This window comes from Triturus cristatus, chromosome 3_2 (genome assembly GCF_964204655.1).
Source record: "Triturus cristatus chromosome 3_2, aTriCri1.1, whole genome shotgun sequence".
In the NCBI taxonomy this organism is placed as follows: domain Eukaryota; kingdom Metazoa; phylum Chordata; class Amphibia; order Caudata; family Salamandridae; genus Triturus; species Triturus cristatus.
In genome coordinates, this window is record NC_140584.1 from 1,136,760,395 (window position 1) to 1,136,782,064 (window position 21,670).

Consider the following 21,670-nt stretch of genomic DNA (forward strand, 5'->3'; position numbering starts at 1 on the left):
AGTGGGGCCACCAGCCCGCTCCCCACTTGGTGCCCAAGGTAGGTCACAGACCCTTGGCCAATCTGGCACTTGCCGGCCTTAATGGTGAGGCCGGCCCGCTGGAGGGCTTGTAGGACCTCTTGGAGGTGACGGAGGTGGTCGGACCAGTGGCGGCTGTATACAGCGATATCGTCCAGGTAGGCAGCGCTGAATTCTTCAAGCCCCGCCAAGACCTGGTTCACAAGGCGTTGGAACGTGGCGGGGGCATTCTTCATGCCAAACGGCATGACCTTAAATTGATAGTGGCCATCGGGGGTAGAGAAGGCTGACCGTTCCTGAGCCCTGGGTGTGAGGCCGATCTGCCAGTAGCCCGCCGTTAGGTCGAAGATACTAAGGTAGCGGGCGGCCCCCAGCCGGTCGATCAGCTCGTCTGCTCGGGGGATCGGATGAGCGTCGGTCCGGGTGACAGCGTTCAAGCCCCGGTAGTCGACGCAGAATCTCAGTTCAGGTGCGGTGCCGGGGGCAGCGGCTTTGGGAACCAGTACAACCGGACTGGCCCAGGGACTGTCCGAGGGCTCGATGACCCCGATCGTGAGCATCTTGGCCACTTCCTCCTGTATGCAGGCCCGTACCCGATCTGGTACGCGGTAGGCCCGGTGCCGGACAGGAGGACTGTCCCCGGTGTCTACGTCGTGCAAACACCAGGGGGTGACCCCGGGGGTGAGGGAGAACAGGGCAGCGAACTGCAGCAGGAGGTCCCGGCAGTCCTGGCGTTGCTCCGAAGTGAGGGCGTCAGAGAGCCGGACCCCGTCCACGGAGCCGTCCTTCTCCTGAGTCTTCAGGAGATCCGGGAGGGGCTCGGAGTCTTCTTCTGTGCCACTGTCTGTAGCCATCAAGAGGCTCAGTTCGGAGCGCACAAAGTGGGGTTTGAGCCGGTTGGTGTGGAGGACCCGAAGGGGGTTCCGGGAGGACCCCATGTCGATGAGGTAAGTGACGGGGCTTTTGCGCTCGACCACTTTGAAGGGCCCCGTCCACTTATCTTGCAGGGCACATGGTTCGGTGGGGGACATCACCCATACTTGCTGCCCAGGCTCGAATTCAACGGAGGAGGCATTGTGATCATACCACCTCTTCATGTCCTCCTGGCTGGCCTCGAGGTTCGCCTTGGCCATCTCCCTGAAGCGCCGGGTCTGGTTTCGTAAGGCCAGGATGTATTTGAAGACGTCTGGAGGGGTCGTTAGGGGGGCCATCTCCCAACCTTCCTTGACTAGGCTGAGGGGCCCTCGCACAGGGTGCCCGTATAGGAGTTCGAAGGGGCTAAAACCGAGGGACTTCTGGGGAACTTCCCGGTAGGCGAAGAGGAGGCACGGGAGCAGTACATCCCACTGGCGACGGAGAGGCTCTTCCAATCCCCCAATCATCCCTTTGAGAGTGCGGTTAAAACGCTCCACTAGTCCGTTCCCTTGGGGGTGATAGGGGGTCGTGAATCTGTAGGTGACCCCGCATTGTTGCCAGAGGGACTTCATGTATTTGGATATGAAATTCGTACCCCGGTCGCTGACGACTTCTCGGGGGAAGCCTACCCGGGAGAAGATCCCCATCAGGGCCCGGCCAACCACCGGAGCGGTCACTGTCCGTAGGGGCACCGCCTCGGGGTAGCGGGTGGCATGGTCCACTAGTACCAAGATGAACCTGTGTCCTTGTGCTGTGCGGGGGTCCAGAGGTCCCACAATGTCTATCCCCACCCTCTCGAACGGGGTGGTGACCACAGGGAAGGGTTGTAGAGGGGCCTTCAGCTTCCGGCCACTCTTCCCGCTGGCTTGGCATGTGGGGCAAGATCGGCAGTGGTTCAGGACGTCATTCCTCATTTTCGGCCAAAAAAAGTGGGTCACCAGGCGACTGTACGTTTTGTCCTGGCCCAGGTGTCCAGCCAGGGGGACATCGTGGGCCAGGTTGAGCAGAAAGTCTCGGAAGCGGAGCGGTACCACCAGAACTCGACCGGCCCCCAGCTCGGCGATTCTTTGCTCGCTGTGGAGCAGGTCGTTATCCCAGTAGACCCAGTGGGTTCCGGTGGTGTCCCCGGCGTTTTGGGTGCTGGCTTGTTGGCGGAGTCCCTCGAGGGAGGGACAGGTCTTTTGTTCCTGGCGGAACTGTTCTTGGGTGGGCCCCCCTTCTTGCCGCCACTGAGCCAGATCCGGAAGGTCCTGGTGTGGCGCGTCTTCTTCGGTAGTCGGGTCCGGTAGGTCGGACTCGCCGTTGTCCTCTACAGGGGCAACCGGGGGCGGAGGTGCTGGCCATTCGGTTTCTTCTGATCGGGGGGTGGCACGGGCGGCCATGGATCGGGTGGTTATGCAGGCCCAGTCCGGGAGGCCCAGCATCCCCAAGTGCTCTCTTCTCTCGACGGTGGCCCACGGGGAACTCTCGAGGTCATTCCCCAGGAGGCAGTCCACGGGGGCATCGTCCCGGACCGTCACCTTCAGTAGGCCGGAGACCCCTCCCCATTCAAACGGGACGCAGGCCATCTTACACATGCTCTCAGAGTTGTCTGCCGAGCGGACGGGGCAGAGAATGTTCGGTAGGATCTGCTCGGGCTTCACCAGGTGACAGCGGACGGCCGTCACGCTGGCGCCGGTGTCACGCAAGGCCTCGGCTCTCTGTCCATTAATGGTCACCCACTGACCGTATTTTCTGGTGTTGGCGGGTAGGGGGGCCCGCGGAACCATGTCTCTTCCCCCTAAGCATGCCAGGACCATGGCGGCCGGTTCCCACCCTTGCTGGGCCGGCTCATACTCTTCGGGTCCCTCCGATGATTGCTCTTCCCCTAGGGCAGCGGCAGCTACCTGGCGGGGCTTGGGTGTTTGGTTTAGCGGGCAGTTCGGATCATTGGCGTAGTGGCCTAGTCGCTGGCACCGGTGGCACGTGACGTTGGCTCGGTACCCAGGCCGCAACGGGGGGTTGCCCCGGCCGGCCGGAGGCGGGGTGCTGGCCACGGGTGTTGCTGGTAAGGCGTCTCTCCCTCGACCCTGGCCCCCTCCTCCTCCCCGAGGACGGTGCTGGCCTTGGCTGCTTCTGTTCTGGTCGTGTGGCCCCTTCCGGCCCACTCGGGTGCTTTCCCATCGGTCAGCCTCGGCAGCGAGCTGCCGGGGGTCAGTCAGCTTACTGTCGAGGAGGTGCTGCCTGAGCTCGACGAAACAGTTGTTTGACAGGTGCTCCCATACCATAAGGTTGAAGAGTTGTTCGTAGGTGGTGACCTGACTTCCCTTGATCCAACCCTCGAAGGCCCGGCTGAAATAGTTCACGTACTCTACCCAAGTTGTACCTGGGATCCGGGTGCAATCTCTGAACCTCTGGCGGTACATCTCGGGCGTGAGGCCGTAGCGGGTGAGGAGGGCAGCCTTCATGTGGTCGTAGGACGACATTTGGTGATCGGGGAGCTGCAGCAGGGCATCGCGACCCTCGTTGATAAATCTCCCCCAAAGTCCGGCTCCCCAATCACTCCGGTCGATCCGGTGGGAGGTCATTGCGATCTCATAGGCTTTAAACCACTGTTGTATGTCGTCTTCTCGGACATACTCGCGGACCACATCCTTGGGGATGTGAACTTTTTTCTCAATTGGCCCCGGGGTGTGTGGTCGCTCAGGCACCCCCAGTTCCTTATTCTGTTTGCGCAGTTCTATTTCCGCCAGTCGGCGCTCGTGCTCGAGCGTTATTTTTTTCTCTTCCAGCTCTCTCTGTCTCTGCTTTTCCTCTCGTTCCTCTCGAAGCCGCATATGCTCGAGGTTGAGTTTCTGTTCAGCTAACTTGAGTTCCCCATCCATCTTGAGTCGTGCCATCTCTAATTCGTGTAATCTGACTCTGTCTCTTTCTCGTATCTCCTCCTGCGAGAGGCCCGTTCCCCGCTCCTCGGGAGCCGTGGCGTTCCCCTCTGGTGTGATGCTGTTTTGGTCTGGTGCGACGCTGCTTTGGTCGGAGGGTCCTGCGACCCCAGTTTCTGTCCATGACTCAAGAGCGCGCTTTAGATCATCCTTGGTACTCAGGCCGGTGGTAGCAATGCCAAGTTCTATGCAAAATTGTCTCAGTTCGCGGTGGTTGTATTCTTCTAATTTCTCCATTTGGAACTTCTCGGTGGAGCTGCTATCTTTGGTCGACATCGTGCTTTGTCGTGGGGTGAGCTACTCTCTGTACGATTACGCGTTGATTCGGATCGCGCCGCTGGCCACCAATGTTAGAAAAGGTAGACGGACCGGGAGGGTCGGCCGGGGTCAGGAGGAGAGGTCTCCGGGGAGAGCCGTCTCCAGTGATCGTACAGACAAGTAACTTCCCCCCCACAGACAGATATCACACACGGATAAGGTTCAGTGTTCTTTATAAGCACTTATTTAAGGTACGGTTGAATGGTACAAGGAGGTCTGGACTCAGGGGTCCCCTCGATTATAGTCTCGCAAGGTAGGGAAGGGGGTAGCGGGACAGTCTATTTACCAATCAGGTAGTTCGGATGAGATGATGATGAGCTCACAATCCTCGAGCTTGGTGGTACGGGCCGCGGCAGCGCCAGCAGGTCCCGGTGTGGATGGTCGATACAACGGGCCGCGGCAGCGCCAGCAGGTCCCCGGAAGATATACGGTCCGCGGCAGCGCCAGCAGGTCCCGGTGAGGATGGTCGTTACAACGGGCCGCGGCAGCGCCAGCAGGTCCCAGGAAGAGGACTGTTGCAGAAGGCCGCGGCAGCGCCAGCAGGTCCCGGTGAGGATGGTCGTTACAACGGGCCGCGGCAGCGCCAGCAGGTCCCAGGAAGATGACTGTTGCAGAAGGCCGCGGCAGCGCCAGCAGGCAGGACGATGGTTCACAAGAGCGGGCTACGGCAGCGCCAGTAGACCGTCAAGGTTGAGTTCACTCGGTGTCTCTCGACTCCAGGATACAACTGCCTTCCTGCTCCGGAGCTGCCTCAGTTATAGGGCCGGTGCCCTTTGATGTCCGGACCCTCGCACTTGGAGGTCGGAGGGTCCGGGATGAAGGTGTCCAGACACCCAGCAGGGGGTGGAGCCAGTGCCTGGGGGAGCTGGGGGCGATCGGCACCTGGCGGGGGAGAGCCCTTGACACTTCGTTCTCCCATTGACCTGCCAAGTGGTCCGCTCACCTCCTGGGTGGATGGTGGTGCCGGGATGTCGGGGCCGGCCAGGCCCGGGGTTAGGGTCGAGGGGAGGCCAGGCGGCCGCGTGGTGCAGGGCCCGGCCGGGGAAGCCGGTGGGGCTGGACCCCGTGATGAGTAAGGGTCCGAGGGCAAAGGGTCCGTCGGGAGACGGAGTACAGGTGCTTGTCGCGGGGTTATGCCAGGTGGGCCGGAGTCCGGGCCCTGTCGAGCGGGGAGGGAGCAAGCCGTCTGTGAGGCCTGTCCAACAGTGTGCCTTGATTATGCATTTCATTTATCACGCGCACGCTATTTGTTCCAATGTCACAGACTGTATGTGGTATTAACCTACACAATCAGAAGCAGGTTGTCCAAATTAACGGTGTTTTTTCCTCTACAGGTATACAAGGTTAAGATACTGTATGTATTAACGCGCATGCTTATTGTTTGCAGCACGTATCTTGAATTCCAATTTAGGGCTGGCCCCTGTACCTGTCCTGAAGAAGAGCTGAGGGGAAGCTCGAAACATGTCATCACCCACTAGGGATATCTGACGCATCACAGCCAGACCCCCATAGGGACTCACCCCTTTTTAATATATCAACTGGGAGCAAGAATAAAAGTCATTTAGCCCACTAGTTAGTTATATTTTTAATTTTTTCACTCCACTCCACACACAAAACCACACCACACATAGTCTCATTAAAGTGCTCCTACGTATTTTCCGCAAGTCGTAGCACGCCTCAACCCGCAGCGGGTTGGGATGGCCCCTATGATGAAGCATGTCACGGTGGGGAGACCCTGGTGAGTGAGAGGACTCAAGAAAGGACATTTTTCCTTCTTCTTTCTCATCGTTTTTCACCAACGTTTGAGTGATCAGTTTTTTGCTAGGTTCTCAATCTGAGAGTTCAGATTTTTTTACTACATATGATACAGGAGGGTGGACCTAGCCTTTTTTCCCTCTACCTCCCCCATTCTTTTTTGATCTCTTATAAGAATTGTCAGAATTGTTTATAACATCAGTAAATCTATCAGGATAGGATTAGTAATATATTAGTTAACATTAGACAAAATAGAATAAAAATAGGAAAAGAGGCATTCTATTGGATTTTACCTAGATTATAAAACCTTTCAGTGGTTGGTTTTATCACAGAATCCTAAATTTCTAATTTCACTAAACTGTTCTCTTGCCTATGTGTTAGTAATATTATCAATCCAAGACAAGAAATACTAAGAGGCAACACAACTGTATATATTGGTTAGTTCTTATAGAAGTGAAAGCAGGTATGTCATACAATGATTTATCATTCCATATCATTCACACTCTATCAGTGAGACCATATGACTTTCACAAGACATGTGTTTAAGGGACTGGTCCAGTGTTTAGCATCCAGGCAGAAGGACAATGCTGGCTCAGGATACAGACTTCTGCAAGTTCTTTTGTTTTCTGTCCAACTTCACCATCTTATTCAACTCTCAGGTCTCTCTCCCCAGATTCTGAAAAGAAGTGTTGTTACAGAGGATTTCACCTTCAGACTTGATCAAATCAGAAAAAACATCATGCCATGCTTAACAGTTGCATATCTTCAAAAATTATCTATTTCTCTTTGACTGATGGTCACCTCTGTATGGCATGACCTAGTCCAAACTAAGGGCATAACCTAATATTACCTTTTCTGTTCCTAAGTGTTGGCTGCCGCAGTTCCTCTAAAGTAAAACCAAACCTTATTGTTAAACCCCTTTTTCAACCTTACTGTGGTTTTAGTAAATATATTAGAGATATATTTAACTGAAAATCTTAACATTGTATACCTCTCTACCCCTCTGACCATTCCGGTATCTGTTGTTCGGAGGGCTATTTCAGCCATTTTAGAGTAGTGCAGTTCACAGGCCTTACTCTTGTATTATTTCTCCAACTGCAGAAAAAGTAAATGTTCCATGGAAACAAAGAAAGAGTGCAGCATAGTGCCAGTTCAAGGACGTGCGCGCCTGAATATCGAATCAGCAATATCGCTGGATCAGAATATCGAGGACAGAATATCAGAAATGAAATATCGACGGGTAAGTTCGTGGACACTTATGCCCAAAACGAGCTAATCTTCCATGAGGCTTCTCACTGCCACCCACACTCTAACCTCATGCAGAAAGAATTAAAAACAAAGCATTAACCTTTGATGTAAAACAGGAGATAGCTATCTAGTGGCTAAAATTAAAAATGTGAAACCAGAAAACAGATCTATAACCGGCTTCCCCACTTGACCAAATAGTGTGATCCTAGGCAATATTTAATTTCACCATACCTCCTATTATTTCAATATTACATATGCCAGCTCCTTGAAGTACGCATGTTTGGGATGTGTACTGTACAAAGACATCTTGTATTTGATCTCTTAGACTTTAATGTTTCTACATATATAATAAGAATCTAAGTCACATTTAGGATGCACATAACTACAGTCTTGCCTCTTAGTTCACTAATGGCGCTGTCTTTAGGGTGGAGGGGCATGAATGTTTTCTAAGTTTATGATAAAAACCATCACTTATAATAAGTACTCATCAGTACAGTGATTTAATCTGATATAATAAGGTGAAACTCTTCTGCATTTAAAAGAATTGCGATATTTAGAATTTTGGATGACTTTATCATATTCTTTAGTGATGTTTTGTTGCACAATTTAAATGTCAAACATTTTCTTTGCTTGGCTCGTGCAAGTGCTCTTAGAACCAAACCAAACCCTTGGCTCGGCTGAGCTCTCCCTGTTAATTCACTGGCTCGCCAACCTCTACGCAAAATGCAAAAAGAACAATTGATGGATGGAATGCTGTGCAATTTCAAACACTCACCCTCAGTCAGAGATCTGGGCATAAATCCATCTTTATTTTGCACACTATGCCAAACCTGTTTGGACCCAGCCACATGCAAAACAGTCTTGACCCGGCTCCCGAATAGGAACAGTCCAGTCCAAACTGCCAGGCGAGGTCTACCCTGGACCGGAAAGAAGCATCCTGGGACTGGCTTCGGGGACTCACAACTCAGCAGCCACGATAGCTTTAATCCAGTAGCATGGCGAGCATGGGATCCACATCCGGACATCCCCGTCCCACTTTGGAGTGAGAAATGCAAAAAGAATTATTGATGGATTCCTTTTGTCAGGATACTATATATTTTTTTTAAACTTATGTCGCACGGCACTTTATGGTTAATATCATGCCACTAAGAAAATAAAAAATCGACTGCAAATATTTATGTTGCAATGCCATGCACAATTCCTATTTCCTGCAGGTTTTCTTCCCAACGGAAAATCTTTCAGGCATATCACTACATTTGTCTAAGGTGCCCTGTTATGGACGCATTATATGTAGCTTTTATTACAATGGGAGTGTTACAGTGCACCCCTGTAGTGTTTTTGAGGATGAGACAGGATCTGATCACAGTAACTTCCGTTCCTGCTGCTGCTTTCACACCTTCTCCACGGATCCCTTATGGGCGGATTAGGCAGATCAGAGAGAGTTTAAAGTGGGCACCTTTAAGGAGAGAGAACAAAAAAAGCAAGAAATGACAGTACGTGTAGGTTTAAATCAACCTGTTTTAAGGTGAAGTGAATTCTTTGCAGCGACTGACTTGAAGGCCAGGCTGGTAGGCAGCAAACCCAGTCCAGCCAGTGGCCGCTGAGGGGGGCGGGGCTGAAGGCCGCTCTGCCCATTGGGTGTTGCGCTCCTGCTTCTTACATCTCCACTGGGTTCCGCCTGTATTCTTTCAGTAGTCTGTCTGCAACCTCAAAGTAAATGATTTGCTCTTTTTTAGGTCTCGTCTTACAAATATAGGCAAAGACCTATTGTCTACTATATAATTTGCAGTGTTGGCTTGATGTCATCCTCTTGTTCAAGGTTGAATGTCTTTTTTGGCTATCGCAGTTCCCAGCTCTTTCTTGAAAGGTTTTTCTTGCTACTCCTGTGTTTGATCAGGCCCAGGAGCATTTCCGGTTTGCCATTTTTATGAGTAGTTGGCTTATATTCTTCCAAAGATGATGTCAGTTAAATTCAGAGAACTAACAATTGCTTTCTTTTTAAACTCCATGTTACTGCATGTGTTTTCTTTCTTTCTCCCTTGTGCTGTGTCTGCCTTCACAACCCCACCCCACTGTTCCTGTTGCTTCTCATCTCCTCCACCCATCCCCCAGTTCATCCATTGCTTGCCCCCCCACTCCAAAACATTCTGTTCTGATTTTTATTTTAATATTGTTATTTTAATATTCTTCCCTCCTTCCCCTGCCAATCACCTCTTTGCTCCTTGCTCATGATTGGATGTTCTTCTTGTCTATCTCAGTTCCTTGCTCATTACTAAATAGCATTCAGTGGCGTAGCTAGACCTTTTGTCGCCCAGTGGCGTCCGCAGGTAAGAGCGGGGTGGGGGAGGCCACCACCCCCAGAATTCATGCCGTCCTGGGCGGACTGCACGCGGCCCCCCTTGCTACGCCACTCATAGCTGATTAGCTATTCTTGTGCTTGGCCTGCCTCCTGCAGCATTTTTGCTTCACTAAGTGTCTGGGTGGATGAGTTGTATCCTTCCTTTTCCTTTGTGTACACGTCTCACTTCTCTCTTCCCCGCACACTAATTCGCTTTCACATTACTGCCCACCTCCTCTACACTCTCTCTCTCTAGAGGCTTCCCAACTGTCCCCACTCTTGCCCGTTGCTCCCTCACCCCCACCAATACCACATGATAATGTATTTGTTTTGGTTTAGGTGAGGGCCTGGCAGGTGCGAGCCGCTTGAGGGCTGCAGGCCTCATTTGCTTAGCACAGCATCACGCCATCGTCTAATGATAAATGAACGTTTACAAAATATGGCAAACTGACTGCATGTGGAAGCTGTACACACCATCAATCACTGTTTGTTCTTGGATTTCTTAATGCCTATAGAAACAAGCAGTGGCAATGCAAGTAACTCTGGAATTGCCTGTTTGAGGGGCATGTCTACTGGCTTTGCCCACTTGCTTTCACTGCTGTACAGGTTGTTTAACCTTCTGGGTTAGTATTTTTGCAGCTGATGTATTCATAAACTGGATGGTCTGGATGGGCGTCAGGGAGGTGGGTCTGGGGCCCAATTGTGAATTATTTGATAATATATTTCGTATAACTGTGATCACATAGTATTTCACTTTGCAACCTAATTGAGTGGCACTTATGAATTCTCATACTAAAGATTGATTTTTTATAAATGTAATTATCTTTTACATGACAATTTACGTAGGAGGCTGGAATGGGTAGCTAGGATGTAAAATGATTATAGCTAAATATCTGCATTTTCTTGGTGCATCTTTATTCATAGTGGGCAGATAGCTTATTTTTGCTGGCCTTAAGTGTCTGTCTCATTAGTTTTGCTTTCCTGACTGCCTTTTTGCTCTGCATACAGACAGCCTTAGCTGTGTGTTGTTGATGACATATTGTCTACAACACAATATACAGGGTATAGACTTTGGTAGTCCCTTGCTTATGATTGGTTGTCTTACTTGTTTGGATCACATTTCTTTATTTTCTTTATTAGTTTCTTTATTAACTGCCACAATCATAGACATAGCAAGAGCAGCTGTCTATCCTACAGAGTATTATAATTTCTCATTCCAATCTCCATCCGCTCCCCTAACCATAGGTCCAGTGACACTTTCCGCATTCAAAGGAGGGAGGGGAAAAAAAAAATAAGTGAAGAAGGGGTCAAGGGAAAATGCAGACCACAAAAGGAGTGAGAGGGACCCCAGACATCCTGAAATCCCATACTACCTTGTATACCCCCCCACAAAGTGAGTGTTACTTGAGAGGCTCAAGAAGTGATTGTAAACCTGTAGAACCACAGCAACTGAGAGTAGCAAACAGTGGGGGAAGATTAGGAGAAGCACCTGTCCCTGGTGTGGTAGGCATCCCCCATGTACCATACACTCTCAGCCTCCACTCTCATCCACACTTCAAGCAGTTCTAAATCTACATCAACCAAATGGGTCCACATAGGAAACACTCAAATGGTGAATATGTGCCGCCTCTAACTTGGATGGCGACAAATCTACAGATTCTAATGCGCATAACGATAACAGACAACGGGTCAAGAATTGATAGAAACAGAAATCGGAGCATGTACTTCAATCCAATCCTAAACCTCTCCAAGAGTTCCTGGATGACCTACATATGATCATTGAGGCTATGTAGCACTCTCTCTAATTCCGCCATCTCATGCATATTTTCCAGCCAGCATCAGAATGTCGGGGCAACACTGGGCATCCAGTGCCGGACAATTGCTACTTTAGCTGCTCCCAGTGACGTAGCCCGCCATCCATTTTCATGAGACGTGAAGGTGTGTAAATCCAAGGTGTCATGTAGCAGTGCCAGGCAATTACTGAGGGCTACTGACATTTCAGACATTGCCATATCTGCTTCCAATACCCATCCAGATGTTTACACTCCCACACAATATGAACAATGTCACATTATGCACCCCCCACCTCTATCACTTGGAGTTTCTACTAACCTCTGCACTGTACAGTTTAGTGCAGAATTCCACCAATTCTTATCCCTGTGTTAGACATTAAGGCAGTTTAGAGTGGTTGAAACTCAACACCTTCATCACTGTATGCACCCAGTGCCATGCGTATTGAGAAGTAGAAAGAATGGGATTAGTCAGAGGTGTCAGATGGGGCCCCCCAGATAGTATACACCAAGGCTGTCTCCTTTATTCATGGTATGGCATTCACAGTAAACCCAGAATAGGGTTGAATGGTAAATTTCCATCATGTATACTGAGTGGGCCAACTGTTGCACCAATTAAAAGCTTTCTATATGAGGTGTGGGATGGAGTAAAGTTTTGAACTTGAGAATTGTTTCCACTCCAAACAAAAAAGATATCACAGTATATATTCCTGAAGACAGTTTACGGAATGGGGAGGGGCAGCAGACTGAAGACATAGTTGAATTTGGCCAAAATATTCATTTTAATAACTTGAACCCCACCCCAAAAGGATAAGTTCAATTTCAAGGACCCCTAATTTTAGAAACCTTGCCTCATTTTTATGACTAAGGGGGAGATATTGATGTGCCCCATCTTGTGTAATCATCTATTTATATAGATTCCAAGGTATTTCAGTCAGTTTCTAAGCCAATGGTATGGCACGTCCTCTAGAGCTGCACTCATCGAAGTGGGGGTCAGAGGAGAGCCTTGCATTTGAACCACCTAATCTTGTAACCCAGAAAACAAGAGAAAGTGTTGCCGATACCACCAGTATGAACACCCAGCTCAATCCACAGGAGCGACGAGAAATCCCCACACTCCCAAAGCCCTTCTATGGGTGGGCCCAATAAAATGGAACACACACCCACGGAGCGGGGCGGAAATGTGAAGGCAGCTACACTTCGGAACCCCCAGTTGGTTGTGTTTTCAGAAGGAACAGGATGGGCACAACCTACAGAGGAAATAAGGAAGAGAACGTTAGTTATCTCTGTCCCCCTCCACTATTTGTGTGCCCCCACACACCCCGCGAACTTACTAACTGCTGGCGTTACGTAAGACACACAAACACAATGTCCCTTACCAACTGAACATCTCCTCAAGTCCTACGACGATCTGAAATGACGCAGCAGTGGAGCAATGAATGACGCAGCAGTGGAGCAATGACTTGTGGATAGCACTGTTTGGGGGACCAGGCTGCAGCACGTAAGACCAGTAAGTGTGTACCCAATGGAACAACTAGAGTATAACTGAACTCTAAGGATACACTGACACAAGGTCGAAACCGAAGTATACCACAGAACCAACTTGCTACCACACACAGCAGGGCAGGAAGGACATGATACCCCTAATAGTTTAGAGGAAAGGGTTGCTGCTAACTACACACCAAAGGGGAAATAAGGGTGTGCTTTCTAACGACACTCTTGCGAGTCTGTAGGACACGGGGAACTCGCTACAATGTTTCTCTCGCAGCGAATATAGGAAACTGGGAACTCGCTACAATGTTTCTCTCGCAGCGAATATAGGAAACTGGAACTCGCTACAATGTTTCTCTCAGTGGATAGAGGAAACGCGACCGCGTTGGAAGGAGAGGGCTAATGTCGCCGTTTCTCGTCCGCTGTGCTACACAATTTGGGTCAAGGAGCGGGGAAGGCTGAACGCCGAGGCACGGCAAAGAGGCAGGGAACACAGATCGCAGAAAGGCGGGGCAGCTGTTACAAGCGGTGTTCAGGAATCACCAACCGCTACGGCGCAGCTATCGCCGTTAGCACCCACAACCTCCACACAAACAGGGAAAGCCTCACCGGCTTACTGCGAACCCCTACCAACGGAACCAACAGAGTTAGGAGGTAGCACCAGGACAAACAACACGTGACGACCTCCGTCTCCGTCACGAAATCAGGAACACAAAACTTCACAGGAAGCAAAGGGGCGTGGACAAGGGTCGGGAATCCGAAAGCCAAGCACCGGCTTCTAGTCCAATCAGGGTTTATATGGAGGGAACAATGAACTCCTCCTCCTTAAGGGACCGTCTTAAAATTATGTGTCATCATAAGGCCAGCAGCAGAATCTCTATTTCGCAGTCGACCCCCATGTAACAATTGCACAAGAGACCCTACCCCTAACAGTTCTCCCACCCAAAGGCCGATTGACAGGGCGAGGTTTAGTGGGGTGGAGGGCATGAAATCTCCGAACCAAGACAGGGGCGTGAACATTCTCAGCCGGTTCCCAAGAGCGGTCAGCAGGGGAATAGCCTACCCAGTCAATTAAATACTGTAATTTACCCCTGTGTCTACGGGAATCTAGGACTCGTTTCACTTCATATTCTGTGTCCCCACCCACTAAGATAGGAGGCTGCGGAGGTTCAGGATTCAGAGAGGGTTTGCATTCTTTGAGTAAGGAGGTATGGAAGACAGGATGAATCTGCATTTCTTCTGGTAATTCAAGTTTAAGTGACACAGGAGGGATCACTTTCATAATCTTATACGGACCCACGTAACGGGGTTGTAATTTCTTCGGCCCCGCTAATCTTAGATTCTTGGTGGACAACCAGACCTGATCGCCTACTTGATAATCGGGAGCAGGTCTACGATGTTTGTCAGATTGAGTCTTCATGGCTTCCTTGGTCTTTTTTAACTCTCTGGTGGCTGTTTCCCATATCTCTAACAGGGTGGCATGATGTTGTTGGACAGCAGGAATATTGTCTAGGTGACTGGGCGCTGGGAAAGGAAGGAATCTAGGATGATGAGCATGAACAAAAAAGAAGGGAGATATCCCCGTAGAGGAATGTGTGGAATTGTTGTACGCAAATTCAGCTAAGGACAGAGCCTGTACCCAATTCGACGTGATAGAGGACAATAAACATCTAAGGAATTGCTCAAGGGTCTGATTAGTCCTTTCGGTTTGTCCGTCAGTCTGGGGGTGATAGGCTGGCGACAATCTGTGATCTATTCCCAAAGTCGCACATAACCCTTGCCAGAAACGGGAAATGAATTGTACACCTCTATCAGTAATGATCACAGATGGAATGCCATGCAACTTAACTACGTGGTCGATAAACACTTGTGCTAATTCCTTAGATGATGGCAATTTCTTTAAAGGAATAAAGTGTGCCATTTTCGTGAACAAGTCTACCACCACTAAAATAGTGTTATAACCCTGCACTGGAGGCAAATCAGTAATGAAATCCATACTAAGAGTATGCCAGGGGACTGAAGGAATGTGTGTAGGATGTAACAATCCTGCAGGAGCGGTGCGCAACGGTTTTTGTCTGGCACAAACAGGACAAGAGGAAACGTAAGCCAGTACATCTTGATTTAAACCTTTCCACCAAAACCACCTCTGACACAGTTGTATGGTCTTTTCACCCCCCGGATGCCCTGTTAAGGAGTTATCATGGCACCATTTGATGATTTTTTGTTGCAGATCCGTTAAAGGTACATATATCTTCCTATTATGAAGATACAAGCCATCTCTGATCGTGTGTTGTGGATCTTTCATCCATTCTATCGGTGATATGTCTTCATACGCTGTCATTAAGTTTTTTAAGAAGCAGATGGTGGACGAATCCCTATCACTGACTCCCACAATCTTATGGCCAGGAATGAGAGGGGGAGGTTCCCAGTTTACACTTCTTTTGTCAGCTCCCAAGCGAGACAGTGCATCCACTTTCCCTTGTTGAGGTCCAGGACGATAGGTAATCACAAAATCATACTCACTAAAGAATAAAACCCATCTCATTTGTCTTGGTGTTAATGCCTTAGCGGATTTAAAGAATTGTAAGTTACGAAGGTCTGTGTAGATTGTCACTGTATATGGAGACCCCAATAAATAATGCCTCCACTCTTGAAAGGCTAGCTTGATGGCCAAGAGTTCCCTTTCTCCTATGGTATAATTCTGTTCTGCAGGGAGAAGGGTTTTAGAAAAATAGGCCACAGGATGTAATCTACCAGTTGTTGGATTTCTTTGTGATAAGACACCACCTACTGCATATTGAGACGCATCAGCCTCCACAAAATATGGTTGTGTGTTGTCAGCATGGCTTATGATAGGCGCAGTAGTGAATCTCTTCTTGAGCTGAGAAAAGGCTATTTCTGCCTCAGTGGACCAATGAAAGGTAGCCCCCTTGCGCAACAATCTAGTAATGTGAGCAATCAAGTCTGAAAAATGATCGATAAAGCGTCTATAAAAGTTTGCAAATCCGATAAAGGATTGGACCTCCTTTACCGTAGAAGGGCTAGGCCAATTGACTAACGCTTCGATCTTTTTTGGATCCATATGGATTCCTTCAGGGGAAATGACAAATCCTAGAAATTCTACCTTCTCTGTGTGGAAGGTGCTTTTGTCCAACTTCGCGAATAAGTGATTCTCCTTCAATTTTAGCAATATCTTCTTCACATGTTCCACGTGTTCTTGTTCTGAATTGGAAAAAATCAGGATATCATCTATGTACACGATCACGAAGAGATCAAGATATTCACGCAATATGTCATTTATAAAAAATTGAAAGGCCGCAGGGGCATTGCAAAGACCAAATGGCATGACGCAGTATTCGAATAGTCCGAATTTTGTGCGAAAGGCGGTCTTCCATTCGTCCCCCTCCTTGACTCGTATCAAATGATACGCCCCTCTCAGATCGAGTTTGGTGAATATCTTGGCCCCTCGCACTTGATCCAGTAGGACCGAAATGAGGGGTAACGGATATTTATTTTTTATGGTCACTTTGTTTAAGGCGCGATAATCCAGGCACGCCCGTAACCCTCCTTCACGTTTCGGAATGAAGAAGAGAGGGGAGGACACAGGAGAGGTGGAGTGTCTGATAAACCCCTTCTCTAACATCTCCGAGATGTATTGTTGGAGATATTCCGTCTCAGGTTCAGTCAATGCATATACTCGACTCACTGGCAAGTCTGCCCCAGGAATTAAATCAATCCGGCAATCATAACTCCTATGAGGAGGTAGGGCAGAAGCCTTTTCTACGTCAAAAACTTCACGGAATTCATGATACATGGTAGGGAGGGCCCTCTCAGCTGTTTCTATAGCACAACATAAAGGGGTTTCCCATTCCTGTGCTTCTTGATAACAATGTAGCATGCAATATGCTGATTTTAAGGTGATTTTCCTTGCCTGCCAATCAATCTGTGGATTATGAGCCTGCAACCAAGGCACCCCAAGGATAGCCCCAAAATTGGGTGTATCAATTAAATCGAACATTATGTCCTCTGAATGCCCGTTGCTACAGACCATAGTCAAGGCAGGAGTATGGTAAGTTATTAACCCGGAGGACAACTCGGTTCCATCCACCGCTCGAATGGGTTCAGGTTTGGTCTTGGGAATAAAGGGTATTTTTAGCGTCTGGGCCAATTGTATGTCGAGAAAATTACCCGTCGCTCCCGAGTCTAGCAAAATGGGTAACGTCTTGCGACTCTGTATAGAGACTATCAGCGTCACAGATATGGTAAAATGTCGGGCTATAGGAGCATTAACACTGGCAACTTCTAAGGAGACCCTTGGTTGTGAACAACTTGAAGAAACGGTCTCTGTTTTCTTCAAGTTCACTAGTTTCCCTTAGGGTACTCAGAGTCTGGACAAATGGCTGCCATCTTATTACTAGGGCTGGTTTTGGCAGGACAACTTCTGGCATAGTGACCACCTTTGCCGCAATATAAACAAAGGTTCTGCTTTCGTCGCCTCTCTTTTTCTTCAATAGTCAATGGGTTTCTCATACCACCGATTTGCATCGGTTCACTTGTATCTTTCTGATCTTTACCTTCCTTTTTCTCTCCTCTCACCACCCAAAAACGCGCTAGGGTTCCACGGGATCTTTCTCCTTTACGTTCTGATACCCTGTGATTAAGCTTAACCACTAAATCTATAAAAGCGTTACATTCTTCAGGGGGATCCACAATATGAGAGAGAAGATCTTTTAAATCATCATTTAACCCTCTATAGAATAAGGACGTACGTTTTTCTTCGGGCCATTGTGTTTCAATTATTAGTCTGTTAGTGATAAGGTCTTTACTACCTTGTTTCAAGCTAAGTAACTCGCTGTCGCTGGCTTGTACATAGGCATGACGAGCGAATAACCCTTTCAACTTATCTTTGAACAACGTAAAATTATACAGAAGGGGGTCATTGCTTTCCACTAAAGGGACGGCCCAATTTGCAGCATTACCTCCTAAATATGAAATTACAAAGGCCACTTTAGCAGCATCATCTGGAAAAGCAGAAGCCTTACAAAGAAAGTGGAGTTGGCATTGATTAAGGAAAACGCTAAATTTTGAGCTATCCCCATAAAACCTTTCAGGGACAGCTAACGGGACAGGATTCTGTGTCTGTACGGACACCTGAATAGCTTGTGGATTAATTGTACTCGTTAAGGGATTGTCTACGGAGGAAGAAGGAAGCGTAAAGCGAGCAGGTTGTATATATGTGCGCTTCTGCCTTGGTGGTGTTTCTCCTACCCCAGAACTATCGCCTTGCCGATACCTCTCTAACTCTGTATGGAGATGTAGATTCTCGCCTCTGAGTCTCCCTACTTCTCTTTGGAGCTCTATGAGAGCTGCCCCCATCTCTTCTATCGTGGGACTATGCAAAGGAGTCTCTGCTAAGGAAGTAGCACCTTCGGGATTCATCGTCGCTCGGGTGGACCTAATTCGTGGGCTTGGCTTTCTGTTGCCAATACCACCAGTATGAACACCCAGCTCAATCCACAGGAGCGACGAGAAATCCCCACACTCCCAAAGCCCTTCTATGGGTGCGCCCAATAAAATGGAACACACACCCACGGAAGAACCCCCGGAGACGTGGGGCGGAAATGTGAAGGCAGCTACACTTCGGAACCCCCAGTTGGTTGTGTTTTCAGAAGGAACAGGATGGGCACAACCTACAGAGGAAATAAGGAAGAGAACGTTAGTTATCTCTGTCCCCCTCCACTATTTGTGAGCCCCCACACACCCCGCGAACTTACTAACTGCTGGCGTTACGTAAGACACACAAACACAATGTCCCTTACCAACTGAACATCTCCTCAAGTCTTACGACGATCTGAAATGACGCAGCAGTGGAGCAATGAATGACGCAGCAGTGGAGCAATGACTTGTGGATAGCACTGTTTGGGGGACCAGGCTGCAGCACGTAAGACCAGTAAATGTGTACCCAATGGAACAACTAGAGTATAACTGAACTCTAAGGATACACTGACACAAGGTCGAAACCGAAGTATACCACAGAACCAACTTGCTACCACACACAGCAGGGCAGGAAGGACATGATACCCCTAATAGTTTAGAGAAAAGGGTTGCTGCTAACTACACACCAAAGGGGAAATAAGGGTGTGCTTTCTAACGACACTCTTGCGAGTCTGTAGGACACGGGGAACTCGCTACAATGTTTCTCTCGCAGCGAATATAGGAAACTGGAACTCGCTACAATGTTTCTCGCAGTGGATAGAGGAAACGCGACCGCGTTGGAAGGAGAGGGCTAATGTCGCCGTTTCTCGTCCGCTGCGCTACACAATTTGGGTCAAGGAGCGGGGAAGGCTGAACGCCGAGGCACGGCAAAGAGGCAGGGAACACAGATCGCAGAAAGGCGGGGCAGCTGTTACAAGCGGTGTTCAGGAATCACCAACCGCTACGGCGCAGCTATCGCCGTTAACACCCACAACCTCCACACAAACAGGGAAAGCCTCACCGGCTTACTGCGAACCCCTACCAACGGAACCAACAGAGTTAGGAGGTAGCACCAGGACAAACAACACGTGACGACCTCCGTCTCCCCGTCTCGAAATCAGGAACACAAAACTTCACAGGAAGCAAAGGGGCGTGGACAAGGGTCGGGAATCCGAAAGCCAAGCACCGGCTTCTAGTCCAATCAGGGTTTATATGGAGGGAACAATGAACTCCTCCTCCTTAAGGGACCGTCTTAAAATTATGTGTCATCATAAGGCCAGCAGCAGAATCTCTATTTCGCAGTCGACCCCCATGTAACAACTGCACAAGAGACCCTACCCCTAACAGAAAGAATCCAAGTGGCCCATGAACGTGGTTGCGGATTCGGCGGGACTAGAGAGAGTCTATAGATAATTGTCAGTAATACAACAATTTAAATTCTTCTGCTGGCGTGAAGCCTTCAAGAACTTGTGCATTGTGACGAAGGGCAATCGCCAGGGGCTACAACTCTATTAAGAACAATAAGGGGGAGACCCCTGATACATCCTCTATATATTTTAAAGTACGGCAAGTGAAGCCATCACAATTCACTGATGCAGTAGGTGCATGATACTTGCCTGCAGTGAGTGTGAGAAAGTTCTTACCAATATGTGTTGGTTCCACAATGCGGAATAGGTACCCCCTTTCTATTAGATTAAACACCCTTCCGACATCTAAGGATGGGAGAACCAAATCATTCCTGAAGTGCCACATGATGTGGGCAAGAGTACATACACGATTAGTGATGCCCTACCGGGCGCAGGGTGAGTCAAGTGGGCAATATCCTTTTACAGGCAATATGCTAGAGCTTTTGCCAATATCCTGCTGTATGCGTTAATAAGGGATATTGGCCTATAACTAGAACACTCCAGGATGTCTTGACCTGGTTTGGATATAACCATAGTTCTAGCTCATAACAGATCATCATTCAGATGGCACGTCACCAATGCTTAGTTTTTTAATAAAATTCCATTGAAAAGCCATCTTCCCCTGGAGCCTTACCAAATGCCATGTCGTTAATTGCTTGTGTAACTTCCTCTGCGGATATTATGATACCTATTACATGTCTTAAGACCCCAGGGGATGCTCACACTAGGCAGTCTCTTGAAACGTGGGGGGATGTTCTGCCCCCAGGTAATACCACAGAATGGGTAAGGTGTATCGGTGGTATGAGGGAGGGGCCAATGTATACCAAACTGTGCAAGGATCCAATGACGAATAAGGGAACCCAGAGGGTGATACTTGCTCTCTAACAAGGAACTTTACCCTGTTGGCAAGGGGAAATACCTCTGTAAGTGGAGACAGAGCCGCCGAGCAGAATGCAAAATAAATCTAATTCAGTGGATACCTGGGGACTAAATAAGTAGTGTATAGTCCTTGAGGCATTACTGCGGTATGCTGTAATGTGCCTCGGGGCAAAATGAAACAGCAAGCATCATAGTAGGCATTGCAATGGTCATCACTTGTATGGGAGTAGTTCCCCCATAAGGCAGAGACAAAACATCTAATGGGCCAAAACATGAGACAGGACAGAAGACAGGAACAATGAAGAAAAAGCCATGACTTAAAGGATATTATTAGTAGAAGAAATCTAATCAGATGTATGAAACAAATATCTTAGGTGAGTCTTGATTGGGCACCTAGATTTGACTCTTGGGGAGAAGACTTCCAGGGTCTCTGCGTACATCCTTGAGTTCACTTTGCATCACTGTCTCCCAGCATTGACATTCCTCCTGGTCGGCGGTGTCCCTTTGGTTGGGTTTCACTGCTGCAGTCAACTTTGGGTTACTCATCAAAGGTGCCCTGTCCATTTATGTGGCTTTTAAGTCATCAAGGAAAGATTTCAGTTCACCAAGGTTTCGATATCTGTAGTCTGTCCATTATTGGTAATCGACATAGTTGCCAGGCCAGGAAGGCCAAATTTAACTTCAGATTTCTGCAGTCCAGGACATAGGGATAGGAACTGTTTGCTCTTGACATTCTCGATGGATGAGAAGTTGACCGTGATAATAACTTGCTGTTTCTCAGAGATAGGGCCCATGCTTCTTCACCATGGTGAGGATCTGTCTCACTCGTGGGTGGCAAAGACAGAAGGCCATAAAATATCTTGAGTGGCCAATATAAAAGGTATTGCGGGCCCATCCTTGATGTCCCTTTGGAACTCCAATGGAGAGTCAAATGTGATATTCAGAAGGGTGGGAGCAAGGTGCCTAAGAAAGGTGCCTAAGAAGGTAAGAATGTCATCCATTTCAGCCTGTTCCGGCACCCCACAATCCTTATATTGTCTCTGCAACTTCTGTCCTCCAATTCATTAGTCTTTTGATGCCACAAATCTTGTCCCAAATCATGGTGTTTATGCAACT